The following is a 16704-nucleotide window of genomic DNA, read 5'->3' on the forward strand; positions in this document are numbered from 1 at the left end:
CATCGGAGCAGCCAGCACGTTCTGAAACCGAACATTATTAGCGTTGCGGTACGCTATAGGAAAAATTCGGACTAAGATTGCAAGGAAGTAAAATATTGTATACCATTTTGAAGCTATACGCATGTAAACAAAGCAAATCCGTAAATGCAGGAGGAAAGCAAATAGGTTATCAGGCGATATGTTCACTTGAAAAAAAAATAAAGCCTTAAATACAAGGTTATAAATGATTGGAGCGATTTCACAGGTCAATAATAGCTTAACTGTATTACTGTATACATTGCGATCATTTTCTTCACACACACAGAAAAACTCAAAAAGTGTTTGTTAACAATTACAAATGTTCGATAGTGATTCGACAGATATCAAGCCGAAAATAAAGTTCTTCCCACATCGAGCAGGTGCGCCGATTGTGGGAAGAACTTTATTTTCGGCTTGAGTTGCCAACCAAAAGCATTGTTGATGAGAGCTCGCAGTTCTCGCAGGTTTCCTGTAGAGGAGGTGTGAACGCTGAATCTTTCACATAACCCCACACTAAAAAACAAAGGTCTACGCATGGGGTTAGGTCAGGAGAGCGTGGGGGCCATGACATGAAATGCTTTCTCGGCGCCTGTCGCCATCTTGCCTCACTGCTAACTGCTGCGCTCTCGCGGGAGAAATCTGAAGTACATCTTCAGCAAACATTTTTTTTTTTTTACTTTTTCTACGTTACTGTTGAGTTTTGTTACAATATCTCAATTACTAGAGCTACAGTGAATTTATGAAATCACTTCAATCATTTATAATAACCCTGTAGTTAATTTTCATGTTGTCACTGAATAGAATGTGTACATTATTTATTTATTTTGTACTATTGAAGTTAATACAATGAAACCTCCCTTAACGGACACCTCTCAATAACGGATACCTCTTTAATACGGACAGATTTTTTTGTCCCGGCAAAAATATGTTCTCTACGGAACAAACCCTCCCTTTTACGGACACTCTCAGATACGGACGCGGACAATCCTTTTTCCCCCAAACATTTCAATAACCTCTTCATAGCGGACAGGAATTATTCTCGGTTCTGCGATATATTACAGGAGACAGGAAGTATCACACACATTCCGCAAGTGCATCTATCATCAAACAGAACAACTTCAAGCTGAACTTGAAATCTTTTTTTTTTTCTTCCCACAATAAACTGCTTTCTGGTGGAAATCCTAGAAAACCTTCAATAAATAAAAACATAAAAACACTAATGCAGGGTTAGTCGTATGCTCAAGAATTGTATACGTATCTTGGCTTCCCTAACAAATTTAGTGCTTTTTTCTCTGGGCCTTGCATATTTTCCGACAATTTCACAAATAACAAAAGAAACATTGTTTGTTTTGTAATAACATTTTTCAACGAGCAGTTTTCTCTCTTACCTTTTTTGAAAAGCAAAATTTTTCTTTTGTACAAATTGGAGTGTCAAACGGTTGAACAAAGAAATTTGCCATTAATCGCGGTGAAACAGAAGTTCTCCAATTGATCCAACAGTTACAAGCAAATTTCGAACAGAAACTAGTGTCCGTAGGATGTACGTACACGGCAGACAATTACTGCAGACTTTTTCCCACGAAATTTGGTGAGTTTTTCTCCACATTTTCAGTATTTAATAATAATATTGCATACTTTTACAGCTATTTTTACTTTTAGTATAGGCGGTATGTGAATTAATGGATTTTTTACAGGGTGATGACATGTCCTTACGAAAATTACCATACACGCATTACCATTTGCAGTATACGAACATATTAATACACCTTCCAACCCAATAACATTATTTAATAGAAATGAATTTCTTCTTCATCCGTCCCAGTAATTCAAATACGAACTAAATAGAATATTTTCATATTGAATTTTACGTATTTACGCTCATACATAATGTATTTACTGTATATTACTGCATACAATTACCGTTAAGAGAAATTAAATTTTTGTAACCTCTCTGTAACGGACACCTCTCAGTAAGGGACAAAAATTCCCATCCTATTGGTGTCCGTTATTCAGAGGTTTCACTATATTTATGTTCGTATGCTGTAGTGTGTGAGAAAGCACATCGAGAAACAACTTACGGATGGGGAAAATTATCACCTATAGTCTATTTTTGGATTTGCTGAATGATATAGGTAATACACGTAGACGAAAACCAAATAACTTCCCATATGGCTAAATATACTTGGTGTCAGGGACGTACGGAAGGGGGGGGGACACGGGGGTCCGGACACCCCCCCCCCGAAATTTCGACTTTTTAAAAATTTAGCCTAATTTTAGGGGCAATTTTAGCAATTTTAATATAAAATAGCTTCATATTTAGTTTGAACCCCCCCCCCCCGAAATAAATTCCTGGGTACGCTACTGCTTGGTGTTACATATCAATGCCATCTCTTAATCTTTCAGTTAGTAATATTGATATCACGTGATTTAAGCTCTTCAGTCACTAATGGAAGAAGACGGAATTATACAGCATTGGCTATTTTGCAGAGTTGCCAACCTCAGAGAACACAATTACAAAGTTTTCGTCTTCAAAATTATCGTGTATTACAAAAATATCGTATATTCGTTATAGAAACAAATATAGAACTACCAATAATAGCAATAACCTAATATAAATAAAATAAAGAGTTTGTTTGTGTGTTTGTCTGTCTGTCTGTGTGCGGCCTGGTGACCAAATGAGTGGACCGCCAGTTACCAAAATTTGGTCAGGGGTTCCTTGGTCCAGTCCCCAGATCAAAACGAATCGTTTTTTTTAAATTTCAAACCAGGTGGTCTCAGGGGGGCGTTTACCGGAACCGGCTTGGTAACCAGACAAATTGACCGAGAGTTACCAAATTTTAGTCACGAATACCTTGGCCCAGGCTCCAGACCAGACTTAAACGTTTTCGTCAAAATTCGAACCAGAGGGGCCAGGGAGGCATTTACCGAGACATGTAAAAGTAAAAGAAAATGACCGATATTAGTGTCGAATTCATAGTTTTCGCGGTCACTGGAATCAATGGTGAAACTCCGATCGCATTAACTTCCAAATTCACGCTATTCGGCTCTGGGTCGGGGATCACCGGGAGGGGGGGGGTGAGATACCGAGACATATAAAGGTAATCCAAAATGACCGATATTAGTGTCAAATCCATAGTTTTCGCGGTCGTTGATATGAATAATGATACTCCCACAGGCGTTGACTTCCAAATACAGCCCTCATGCGAAGAATGGGTATATTCAGCTTATCTAGTAATCTTCAGTTTGGAACTTCAAGTCGGCGTCATTGTCCTCGCCATTTTTTAAAATCCTTATTAACAATACCCTTAACAACAATATATCCACCCTGTCGTAAAGTAATTCAATTTTAAAGAATGGATGCAGGATTGCCACTTGCGAAATCTATAATTGATATTAATTGATTTTAGCGGGGATGACTGTTAATCTCCCTTGTGTGTATTTTAAATTTAATGCACATCTTCAATTTATTTGCACATTCAAAAACCTGTAAAAAAAATGCATTCTAAAATCATCGTGTATCACTATAAGTTATCGTATGGCTGGCAAGTCTGGTATGAGGGTGGTAGTGTGAGAGTGAAACGAGTTGTCCATGTCACAGATGTAGGATTATATTAGTGTGCTGTAGCAGAAATGTTGCGGGAAGCAAACGAAACACTTTACCTCTTCCCTAGTCTGTGCGCAGCGATACAACATCGAGTTACGTGGTTTGTTTTTGAAGGCTGTAAAGGTTTATGAAAATTTCCATTAGTGGTGCCATACAATAAAACGGCCACATTCATAGTTTGAACAATATTTTCAGAATATTTCAAAATGCCCGAATATTCAGAGGAATTTAACAATTGTAAAAGAAAATTAAAATCCGCGGTATCTCGGGATTTTAAATACAGGGACGCCCTTTCCACCAATTCTTTCATAATCATCTACTTCCATTAACTATTCACCTAAACGGCTTAAATGCGGGAATTAAGCTAAGAAAACACATTTCATTATTTTTTATTGTACCTGTGTCTGTAGGTTTTCTCAGGGTTCTTCTGTTTCTTCCCAGAGTCCAATTTCACCAACAACTTTAGAACCAATTGCTTTTTTTATTAACCACTCCTCTCTTTGAACTTAAAGGGCCTTATGCAGTGTCATTTTGACTTATGATTAGTGTCATTCTAAAGACCTGACTACTGCAGGAAACATATGTTAGTCGAACTCTTTACTATGGCACTAAACAAGCGTCCGAAGGACTCTGCATAAGGCCCAAAGAGTTTAAACGTGGAACATAAAAATAGAAATTCCATTTCATTCATTTATCATTACTCTTGCATCTCTATTTATTTCTTACGTGATATCATGTCATGAGCAATGGCGTACGCAAAGGGGCCGGGGGCTTTAACCCCACCTTGTGCGAATATTAGGGAAAAATAAAAATTTACCATAATAATATTGTATACAAAAATCACGCGTCCTGAACGGATAGAAGATTGAGTGCTTGAACCTCCTTGACGGATTTCTGTGTACGCCATGGCTCATGAGTATAAAAAATTTATTAAAGCACTCTGTCCTAGTTTAAGCGTTTTCATAATTTGAAAGGTGAACTTTCAGGAACGTAATTGGCCTTTGCTTTCGTAAAAAGTTTTCAGGCAATTTCTTTCACTGCAAGAGGAGCATAACCGGTTTAGTATACACTATTCCATTGAAACAAAATTGTTTTGATTAATGTGGGAGATTATTTAGTTTGGATTTCATGTTAAGCTGTAGGCCCACTTTTACAAAGACTCTCTGTTGAAAAGGGGGGCCGCGGTAGCTCAGTGGTAGAGCGTTCACCTCTGGTGCTTGGGGTCATGGGTTCGATCCCAGCCCCCGCCAAGTGGACTTTGTGGTGGACAAACACCGCGTGCGTGGGTTTTCTCGGGGTTCTCCGTTTCCTCCCACTTTCTTCATTCCACCATTTCATTCATTACTCATCTTCACCGTCTCCTTTAGCCTAACCGGAATAACCGTGGGACGTAAAACTCAAAGATTTCATTTTTTTCTCTGTTGAAAGGAACTCTATCAGCCAACTCAAAATTGATTTGAAAAACCGCTAAGGAACAAAAGTGAAAACAGCGTATAATATTAAAACTAAGAGAAGAGTGGGGAATCCCCAACAAAGATAATTCAGCATATTAAAAACGTGTAAGTGTGAATTTACTGAGATAATTTAATTTCACGCTGTAATCGATATTAAATTCTTAATTTCGTAAGCAATTAATAAATAAACTACTATCCAACATTATTCAATATATTTCTTTTTGTTTCTTACACTTCTAGATTCTATCGAACGACCTTCAGACGCAGCTGGCTCCTCAACTAACTAACTAATTGGCCTGCCATCTAATGGTAAAAGTAAGCAGGTAAACGCAAAAGGAAAAGTGCGGTTTGTTTATAATCGTGTGATACAAGATATTTTACTTGTGAAAGTGAAATATTACCTTTATATGCTACGAGTGCTATATGCACATATATATAACTTAAAAATCATTTTAGTTTCCTGTTAATCATTGTTAGACAGTTTTTAAGAAAATCCACAGCTTTTATTTTTCACAATAATAAAGCTCCTTGCACTTTTTGTGGACAATTTTCTGTTTTCTGATTAATTCGAAGAAAATGGAATTATCTTCGATTGCATTAGACACTGACTGTACAGGGTCTTGCTTCTTCGTTAAAAACAGTAATCATATGAGAAAAGAAAAGAAAATTGGAAATTGCGTAAGTGTAAAACATTACTTGTACATCAAAAGTTAGAATGTCGAAGAAATGTAAGGCCTTACTTGTAACGAGTTTTAAAGTTTATATCGCGCAGGTTAAGTTTTGGCACACCACTCGAAATAATTATTGAAAACATAATTCTTTTACTAATTCCCTTCTTATTGTCCTTCGAAAGATTTGCGCTGGTTAACATGACATTACCACTCTTAGCATAGATGAAATTCGAGGGAGCCACTAGAACTAGTTGCTGAAAAATTACAATTATTTTGCGATTTGCGTATAAACACAGGGTTCGGATGTATGGCATTAAAACTACAGCGCAAAAAGCATAAATCAACCTGTGCTAGTGGGGCATTAAAATCGAATGCTATCTAACCTAGAGATGCAAGGGCTCGGAAAAAAACCGGCTTTTTTGGAAAAAAACTCGGTTTTTTCTGCTTCGCTTTTTTGCTTGGGAAATTTTGGGCTTTTTTCAAATTTCTGCTTTAAATTGATAAAGTAGACTTTGTTTCGCTTCTCTATAACACAAAAAGTCATTTAATTAGTGGTTGATGCTGATAATAATATAAAACCTCGAAAATAAACTATGAATTTCGAAAAGATATTTCAAACGATTTTTCTTCAACATATTTACATTATGAATTCCAAAGGATTAACCAATGTATATAATAAGAATTTTTTAACCTCCTATATACAAAAGTAAGCAGAGTTGGCACGAACCATGGTTTGTTTCGAAAATGCCAAAAACCCGTTTTGGGGGGGATGTTTAAACCAGGCTTTTTTGGTTTAAACCAGTTTTTTTTTTTTTTATTTAGATTCTTTGCTTTCGTCTTGGTGTTATTATGCAACAGCGGGGTTATGCCGGAAGAACTCCCATAAGCTTAAAGAAATCCGGTCAGTAAATTTCTTAAATTGAGAAGCTCCCGCCCTAACCATCGGGAAAATCCCGTCATTACTTGAAATGTAAGACAATAACGGAAAAATCCTGTTATTGCTTTCCATATAATATTTAAAGGTCAACGTATCATAATCAGTACGCTAAAACTGAGGTATTAAATTACAAATTTAGTGCGTAGATATCATTGAAAGTCCAATCCAAGCTGATGTTGAAAGCTATGTAGGCAATCGATAAATTTTGCCAATTTCTATCAATATATTTAAGCAATCTTGGCTTCTTTATAAAACAACAGGCATTTAGGCATGCAGGAATATACAATTTGGTTTCGTTTCGTATGTTTAGGATTAACATCCTTACGAAATACCGAGGTTATCAAGGAGAAGACTTTCGCTTAAACTGACATCTGAACCGCTACTTGGTTTACGCATGAAAGAATGGTTATGGTTCGACCGAGAATTGAACATGGGACACCTTGATTAAAAGGTGAAAGGGAAATAAAACTATTGCAGGTGGTGTGATATCTGGAAACGTCACCATGAAGTTCACACGATTCGCATTTTTCGTTCTTTTTATTTTTTATTTTTTTTTTTTTTTTGGTTTAAACCAGTTATTTTAAAAAAAGTTGGGGTAAACCAGCCAACCCTAAAAGTAAACACTTCTTTTTAAAAAATACACAAATAACTAGCAAAATTGTATGTAGTATTTTTACTTCAAAATATTCCATACCCTCTTTTTGAAACAAAATAAAATTAAACACAAGAGAAATACTTAGATTTATATGATACACTTAAAAGCTGCACATCTAGAGCTTTTGGTTCTGTATATTCTTGAAATTCTACAGTTAAGTTTTACATCACCATCATGGTTTACCCAATCCTCAAGTTTTCTGAATTTTTAACAAGAGGGATTCAACATATCATTACGGAACTCCCCCCCCCCCAAAAAAAAAAGGACTACGGAATATATTTAAGTTAAGCTAAATACAACTGCACAACAAAAATGAGTGAGTGATTAGCTTTTGTGCTTCTATCGGGAAGTCCGGGATTCAATCCAGCATTCGACCATTCTGACAAAGCTTTTCTTCATTCCATCTGTGAAGTAGAAATAGTGCGTGTACCGTGAGTTGGCCGACTTCCTTTCTTATTGTTTTTAAATCGTTATTATTACTAATTACCAGCAGTGACAGTTTTACGAAGGTTAGGGGGGCGGTCTTTCGGACTGAAGCCTGTTCCCCAAAGTTACGGAATGTCTGCAACAAACGAAATATTTATTAGTTATGCCTTTACTCATAAACTTTAAGCTACCGTCAAATAAAAATTACAAATGTTTAGAAAAACTAAACATTAGTAAGAAAAACCCTTCCGATAATACTTTTCTAAATCCGCCACTGATTCTCAGTATAAAATGATCTTTAAGGTTGTATCCGGAAGATTATTGCTAAACATATAAACGAAACTAAATATTAGTTATGCCTGTACTCATAAACTTCAAGCACCTCCCAAATAAAATTAGGAGTTTTTTAGAAAACGAAACAATCAGAAAATCCCCTCCTAAAGTACTTTTCTAAATCCGCTTCTGATTATTTATATAAATTGGTATTCAAGGTTGTGTCCGGAAAATTATTGCTAAATCACTTCACAACTACAGTATAACAGAAATGTGGAAGTACGGTTTGATGGATATATTGAAAAACGGGCAAGTTTAACTTTGGCGCTAGAAGCTAGAGTACTAAGCTCATAGAAATGAAACACGGATGACAAACTAAAATGATCTAGAGAAGAAAAAAGATATCGATAATTCAAAAGTTAAAATAAGGTTAAATAGACTCTAAAATTGCCCTCAAATACTACATTCTTCATGTTAGCTTTAATTCGTAAAACATATGCTCCATCCATCTTGATGGTGAATTTCAGAGCGAAATATCGCATTTAGGTCATGGAATTCTTATCTAACTATAGAATATAGTATAAGAAAGCTATTTAGATAGAAAAATCATGAAAATGAAAAAAGCCAAAATTTCCAAAATTCTCGTTTTTTTCCCAAAAAAGCCAGCTTTTTATGTGAAAAAAAACCATCGATTCAAAAAAGCCGGCTTTTTTGCATCTCTAATCTAACCGAGTCAGAAAAGGCGATACTGGTGGGCCCGCGGCATACGATGGAAGCAAAGTACGGAAGCATACGGTCCAATTGAAAATAGTGATTTAATATAGTGGTCTTTTGTATGTATTCACTTATTTTATCCGTCGTGTAGCACTTGTAGTGATTTTACACATGTAACCCTAAAATAATTCTACCACCTGCAATGATGTATTCGTTATGAACGTGTTTCTTCGTGCAGAGTATTGAATTTTACCGGCAAGGTTCTAGAATACAGTTCCTCTTCCCCATTTAGCTGTAATAGAGACAGAAAACAACGTGCCCTGCGAGGCTCTAACCCGCCTTCTCTCGCTTACGCTCGCTCGGCAATACTATGTGAATTATGTATTAAACTTTTGTTCCTGAATGGAGCCAACCTAGCTATTAACCTATACGGGGGGTGGGGGGTTGTGTTCTAGAACTTTCCCAATTTTACCTGTATATTTTGCAAAATGTGGTGTGCGTAATATTGACCATCGCCGTTTATACGTTATGGAAGCTGAAATTAGCAACTGTATGACTGTTTTCTTCTTCTTTTTTAATCAAACTGTTGAATTTTTGATACGTTGTACTATTAGCATTTCTCGTATAATACAGTGTGATTTGTCTAGTTATATAAATTTAGTGAAGGATGAACTATTATTAAGCATAAATAATCATGATCGTTTATCTTGACGAGTTATCCGTTTCAACAGTAATATAGATCGTATTAAAAATGATAAAATAATTCTATTTTGAAGGAAATAACATTTAAAAGTATTGAAGTATGGTAAGACCATGGGGAGTGCTTTCATGTACACTCATGTCTAAAATTGTTGTCGCATGTCTATAAATAAGTTGTTGTTGGAATATAATTGATAACGTATTCGCCCGGTATTTCTTACTATAATGTTAGTATGTGTATAATCGGCAAAGACATGTATGTGGCAAATTTCATGTCAAAAGAGCAGTAAATAAGAGCAATAAAACGAAAATAAAACTTTGTTCTCCATTTAGCAACATTTTGTTTTACTCATTCTAATTTTCGTATTTATAATTCTTTTCCTATGAAATTTATAACAAATATACATTTCCCGATTCTACACATAGTATCAGTATTAAAAGTACCTGCAAAATCATTATCAAATTATATTCTTACAATAATACAATTATAGATGTGCTACATTTTGGACATGACTGTACAATTAATTTTGATTACAAATAATATAAGTAAATGAAATGTTTCAGTTTAACGTCCTACGTTTAGCCCTTTAGACTAAGGGAGACGGATGACTGAGGTAAGTAAATGATTATGGAAGAATCTGTGGAATTATTGTGGGATGAAACGGGAGTACTTCAGGAAAATCCACAAATTCAATGTTGTCCACCACAAACTTACTTGACCTGTGATCGAACCAGGGACCGTATGTACTAGAACTAAGTGTTCTGCCACTAAGCCACTATGCCCCCCACAAGTGATATATGTATGTGCATAAAATACTCCATGTTTTATGAGATCACTTTATTATGCTTTTATTGTGTTATGTATGTGATAAAACAGATTTTTTTCTAGTATGATTTACTGTATTTTTACTGTATTGTATTTCTCAGTTCGACTTTTTTTTTTTTTTTTTTTAAGGAAATTATGTTTTTAATACTTTTTATTTTACGTTACTTTTCGTTAGGCCTATAATGTGTTTTCAGGTTTAATCATTTCTCGAAATGTATCGTACTTTTACAATCTGAAAATTGGTTTATGAAAATCTCCTGCGTATTATAGTGTTTTAATTTTTGGTTGCATTGCGAATTAGGAAATATGATGAGCAGTGAGCAGTAATAATAAATTAATAAAAGTATAGAATTGGGCCTATATAAAAGTAACAGTGACGTATTGCATTTGTCACCTGCTTACATCGCGCTGCAAAATTTGATCTTTCTAAGGCCATGGTGGCTCAGTAGTAGAGCATTCACTTCTGGTGCGTGGAGTACTTGGGTCGATCCCAGCTCTCGCCAAGTCTACTTTATGGTGGGCATACACCGTGTGCGTGAACTTTCTTGGGATTCTCCCGTTTCTTCCAACTTCCTATATTTCACCATTTCATTCATTTCTCATCATCACCGTCTCCTTTAGCTTAGCCAGCGTAATCGTGGAACATAAAACTTATTTAATTTTTTCATCATTCTGTGACGCCGAAAAGAGATGAATTAACGTTGCAAGATTTCAGGGTAAAGTTGAACCAGGACAAGTTTGAACTATTGTGAGCTTAAAGACCAGTTGAAACTTAGTCTGCTGCAAATATCGCTTGGAAAAATTGTTTGACTTAATCTTCAAGACCATAAGCTTAAGTGTTAGCGGTACAGCATGACTTTACTTTTCAAATAAAAGCCCTTCAGATTATTATATATTCCAAATCTATATTGAAAACGAAAACTTCTAATTACACGTTTATTACTCAGTGTAGCAAAGTAAAGACGGTACGCAGAGTTGGCTGGTTTAAACCAAGGTAGTTTTTAAAAAATCCTGGTTTAAACCAAAAATAAAAAGAACGAAAAATGCTTTAAATCGTGTGAATTTCATGGTGATGTTTCCACATATCAAACAACCTGCATCACTTTTATCTCCTTTTCTCCTTTTAATCAAGGCATCTGACGTTCAACTTTCGGTCGAACCACAACCATTCTTTCAAGTATAAACCAAGTTGCGGTTCGGATGGCACTTTAGGCGAAAGTCTTCTTCTTGATAGCCTCGGTATTACATAAAAATGTTAAGTCTAAACATACGAAACGAAACCAAATTGTATGCGTGAATGCCTTTTGTTTTATAAAAAAGCCAAGGTTGCTTAAATATATTTATAGAAATTGGCAAAATTTATCGGAGCAGGACGTTTGGGCGCAAAGCAGTCCACGACGAGCTACTTCGGCGTAGTTGTTCGTTCTTGACTGGTCATTGAGAACTCTGCAATATTGTCAGAGATTCCATGTCCTTATTGGAAATAATGCTGTTCTTCTTATGCCGCCCAATAGTATCGTTCCTTTACGTTAGATATATTATAAAGGACAAAAATTTGTTTTGGGGTGTCACAGGCTCCCTACAGTGAGTTGTATTTGGCCTATTCTTCCTATTTCAATTTATGGCTAGTGCCTATAAGTGCCTCTTTTTATGAAATCTGAAATAACTTTCAAATAATACAATAGAGTATCAACTATCCGACCTAATGGGCAGATCAAATAACAAAAAAGCAATCAGTACATACTTAGATAGTACTTCCTGAAACACCCATAGCATTAAGAACACCATTTTTATTCCAAAACTAGCTCTTATTCGTTTCTTCTGACCTCTTGGTTCAGGCCAGTATTTAAATATTTCTTATGTTTTGTACCATGCGTTTTAATAATTTATTATAGACAAGCTGCAAAAATGAATACATTTACAGTATTGTACACATGTTAAGATACATTTTAGGATGTCTGACTCAAAAAATCAAGTACACAGTGCAGTATGAATATATAGCCACATCTTTAAAATAAGTAAACATTAACGGAAATTTGTCTTTTTATACAAATTATGTGTCTTTATTACATGTCTTATTTTATTGAAATGAAATATTCTTTTAAAACTAAGCCGCATAGTACGGAGACAGGATACTCAATAGTTTGCTACAGTTCCTTCCATTTCTTTTCAACTGGTAGAGACAAGTTGTGCATGATGTGTGGAAACTTTGCTGTATTCAAGATGTTATTTTTAGTTTTTGCAAAATTATTTGTGAAAGTTTTTCGAAAAAACTTCCAGTGCCTATTTTCATATTTTAGTGTCTAAACATCCGGGCTGTAGTTATGAAATACATTATAACATATGTAGGTAGGTAAACTTATTTTTATAAAAGGTTTTGCGCCCAAATGTCATGAACCCCAATTTATCGACTGCGTACGTAATTTTTAACATTAGCTTGGAGTGCACTTTGTTTTAACTTTATTGAATGATATCCACGTAGTATATTTGTAATTTAATACCTCAGTTTTAGCGTACTGATTATGATACGTCGACCTTAAAATTTTACATGCAGAGCAGTATACTGCTTTGCATTTAAATAATAACAGAGTTTTCCCAATGGCTAAGGCTGGAGTTTCCCAACTTACATATAATTCTGTATAATGGTTTCACTTGTGCAACTGTTTATCTCTTTGTCCTTCAGAAATGACTCGTGACAATTATATTAACAAATGTGTAAAGATCAGTTCAAGATATTTTTATCAGGAGTCTTCGTGAGTGAGTCGGCACTCATGGCATTTGTGACCAATTGGTCCCGATTTCGAATACAAACGGAGAACAATTTCTCTCGGATGTAAGCCGAGAAACGGTTTGGCTTCCGTTTTAAGCTTATGTGACCCCTTCCACCATAACTCGGTTGGTGCATAATAACACCAAGGCGAAGCAAATTTATTTCTGTGGATATGTAATTTAAATACATAGAGCAAATTATGTAAACCAAAACACCGGGTTTTTTGGTTTGTCAAAAGAAAAAAAAGAAAAACGTGTTTTTTGCCAACCCTGACATATCACATACATCCAAGTTTCGGAGGCCTCTAAAATATTAATAACGCAAGTAAAACGGTCTGGGCAATGAGCGTATGAAGTACCTTATTATCGAATACTATGATCATTGATCATGATGTGATTTTTTGGTATCTAAAATCAGTAGGAAGAAAGTGGTATGAATTTGGAAATTTGACTGTCTTTTCAAAAAAAGACATTATTTTCGAAAGCAACTTGGATAAATATCAGATTTAAGACTTATATCTAATAGACAAAGAAATTGTAATGCCGTTTACAGCAATTTAATATTTCAAATTTTGTGTCGGAGATACGCAAAAAAAAAAACGCGAATAAAACTACCAAAATCTATGACTGTAATATTACTATAGAAACAAAGAGAAAGCAAAAATTATTTTAGACATTACCAACATAGAAAGTATTTTAGGTGCGAGAGACGATCAGGAACTAAGATAACAAGGCAGATATTTCTGGAGTTTCGTCTCTTCTAGAGGAATGAAAAGTGTGCGGTAATTTTAATACATGGAGTTGGCAACTGCTGAGTTTCAAGCCACCTACAGCGCTACTTATAGGTAAACACAAATGGCGACTCGTTTATAAAACTGGTCTCGCGAAGAAGTCCGCTCAGTTATTTGATTTCTGTGGGGGGAAAATAACCGAGTCTAAATTCACCGGCATCTGGTAGAGGTATACGGAGAGACTGTAATGTCTCGTCGGCATGTCGCAGAATGGTGTCGAAAGTTTGCGGCTGGTAGAGGAAACTTCACCAACGATCAGCACGGCGTCAACAGATTTGAACACAGTTCGCGTGGAGGAGGTGATTCAGGACAACAGGAGAATCACGTTACGGACCTCGCTCGCAGCGACTTTCAGCCGTTGCCGCGCTTGAAGGAGCACCTACGAGGCCGGCGCTTCGCTTCAGACGTGGAGATGAAACACTTCGTTACAACGTGGCTGGACACACGAGGACAGGATTTTTAGCACGAGGGAATCTTAACTCATCCCACAATACGATAAGTGCCTCAACCTATATGGAAAGTAGGTCGAAAAATAACCTAATGTATGTGCTGTCTGTTGCCTGTATTGGTTGTGTGAAATACAGTGAAACTTCCCTTAACGGACACCTCTATAATACGGACAGATTTTTTTGTCCCGACAAACATATATATGTTCTTTTACGGAACAAAACCATCCCTTTAACGGACACTCTCAGATACGGACGCGGACAGTCCTTTTTTCCCCAAACGTTTCAATAACCTCTTCATAACGGACAGGAATTCTGTGATTCTCGGTTCTGTGGTATATTACACTACAGTAGACAGAAAAGTCTTCCCTACAAGTGAATCTATCATGAATCTAGACCCCTGGTGTACCATCAAACAGAACAGTTTCAAGGTGAACTTGAAATTCCTCTATTTTTTTCTGTCCGCAATAAACTGCTTTCTGGTAGAAATCCTTAAAAAAAAAAAAAAAAAAAAAAAAAAAAAAAAAAAAAAACCTCCAATAACCAATAACACTCATGCAGGGTCAGTCGTGTGGCCAAGGAATGAATGTGAAAGACCTTCCCTTCCCAGACAAATTTTGTCCTTTTGCCTCTGGGCCTTGCATCTTTCCCGACAATTTCATAGATAGCAAAACAAATATTGTTTTACAATAACATTTTCAACGAGCAATGTTTCCTCTCTTACTCTTTTTGGAAAAGCAACATTTTTCTTTTACTTACAATACTGGAACAAGTCTGGGTTGGAATTTTCTCGGCTTACTTTTTCACTTTCCCTAAGAAGATGTTCTTTGTAATTGGGTCTGGGTCAATAAATATATGCACTCCCAATACCTTTCCTTTTCATCCATTCCGCCAACGAAGACACCGTGCCAGTACACAAACACACACACATGTTTCTTCCGCAACCGTACTGAGGATTCTCAGAGGACATTTGCAAATGAGATTTATTACCCTTGTAAAGGAAAAAGCATGCCTTTTTCGCTAAACGAAAGAGTTTAGCCCGTTAGTTGGTTCCTAACGCATCGTTTGACAAGGTTTAGGGTTAGGCTATTTGAGAATGCGTTTTCGAAGCGTTACGCCCCGTAGCGAATGCGACCAAGGTAATTTTGCTTTCTCCAGAGCTATAAATCATACTGCGAACCACTCAGGGTTTCCAGGCCTTTTTAGCCAGCTCCAGGCCTATAATAGCAGAGTTCCAATACTTTGCACAAAGCGTCTTCCAAGCAGCTGTTTCTTGCTAAAATCCACTTGCCTAGCAACACGTCTTACCTTTTTTTTTTTTTCTTTCTTCCTTTAGACATCGTTTAAACAGCAGGCGGTCTATTGTTCCGAAACCCACCAAATACGCTCGAGCTGACATTTTCTCCGCGTTTTAATTGCTTTCGCATTTGTGAATAGCTATCCACATTTAAATATATGGTCAACGTATTCCAGGCGTACGTATGAGTAATAAAAACGTGTGGCGAACGCTTATGATTAGCCATGGGCTTACGGGGTGATGACATGTACTTAGAAGAAAAGACATTAGGAATTAGTTTTAGATGTTAATTATGCCATTTAAGTCAAAGTCTTGGGGTTGAATTTTGAATTAAATCCCAATCATTAACCTATTTCAATCCCAAACAATGCTGCTTTAAGGAAAAAAGTGTAGCAACGTTTATCAACATGGCACTTTTCTTTTCACGAAAATTACTGATATTTAGCAGGGCATATTAAAAAAAAAAAAAAAAAATGGAACCAGGTAGCTGCACGAAATACGTACATATAAAGTACATAAAGTTCGCCTAAAATTAACTAACTAACTCTATAGCCTATGAAACCCGAAGGTTCAATGCCACGTTCACAAAAGCTCTCCACTGACTTCTATCGTTAGCCAACTGGATCCAGTTTCTACTTTGTATTCCTATCTCTGTGAGATTCATCTTAATATTGTCCTGCATCTGCGCCTAGGTCTTCCTAGTGGTCGTTTTCCGATTGGTATTCCAGTTAAGACTTTGTAAGCGTTCCTATTTTCTTCCATCCTGGCTACATGACCTGCCCACCTGAGTCTCCTACACTTGATGACCCTAACAATGTTTGGTAAACCTTATAAATTATGTAGTTTCTCGTTATGAAGTTTCCGCTATTCCCGCTCCTCTTGGGTCCGAATATTCGTCTCAGGATCTTGTTCTCAAATACTTTCAGCTTATGTCCTTCCCTCAGAGTAAGTGACCATGTTTCGCAACCATACAGAACAACAGGCATGATTATTGTTTTATATATTTTAAGCTTCAGATTCCTCGACAGAATTCGCGATTACAAGAGATTTTGAACTGAATAATAACACGAATTCTCTGCTTTAGTCAACATTTAATTTCTTCGTGAATATAGTTTTCGTCTGTT

General features: G+C 36.1%; 1 long non-coding RNA gene across 4 annotated transcripts in view; it reads left to right on the forward strand.

Moving 5' to 3' along the window:
- The first annotated feature begins 5391 nt into the window (after positions 1 to 5391).
- The window catches only part of LOC145674374 (uncharacterized), a 212882-nt gene continuing 201569 nt past the window's right edge, over positions 5392 to 16704 (forward strand). For all 4 annotated transcript variants that reach the window (XR_014128911.1, XR_014128910.1, XR_014128909.1 and 1 more), the window contains exon 1: positions 5392 to 5754. This is a non-coding gene — a long non-coding RNA (uncharacterized LOC145674374). The remainder of the gene's footprint in view (positions 5755 to 16704) is intronic.

The sequence above is a fragment of the Thermobia domestica genome, chromosome 17 (assembly GCF_964235325.1).
Source record: "Thermobia domestica chromosome 17, izTheDome1.hap1.1, whole genome shotgun sequence".
Taxonomy (NCBI): Eukaryota; Metazoa; Arthropoda; class Insecta; order Zygentoma; family Lepismatidae; genus Thermobia; species Thermobia domestica.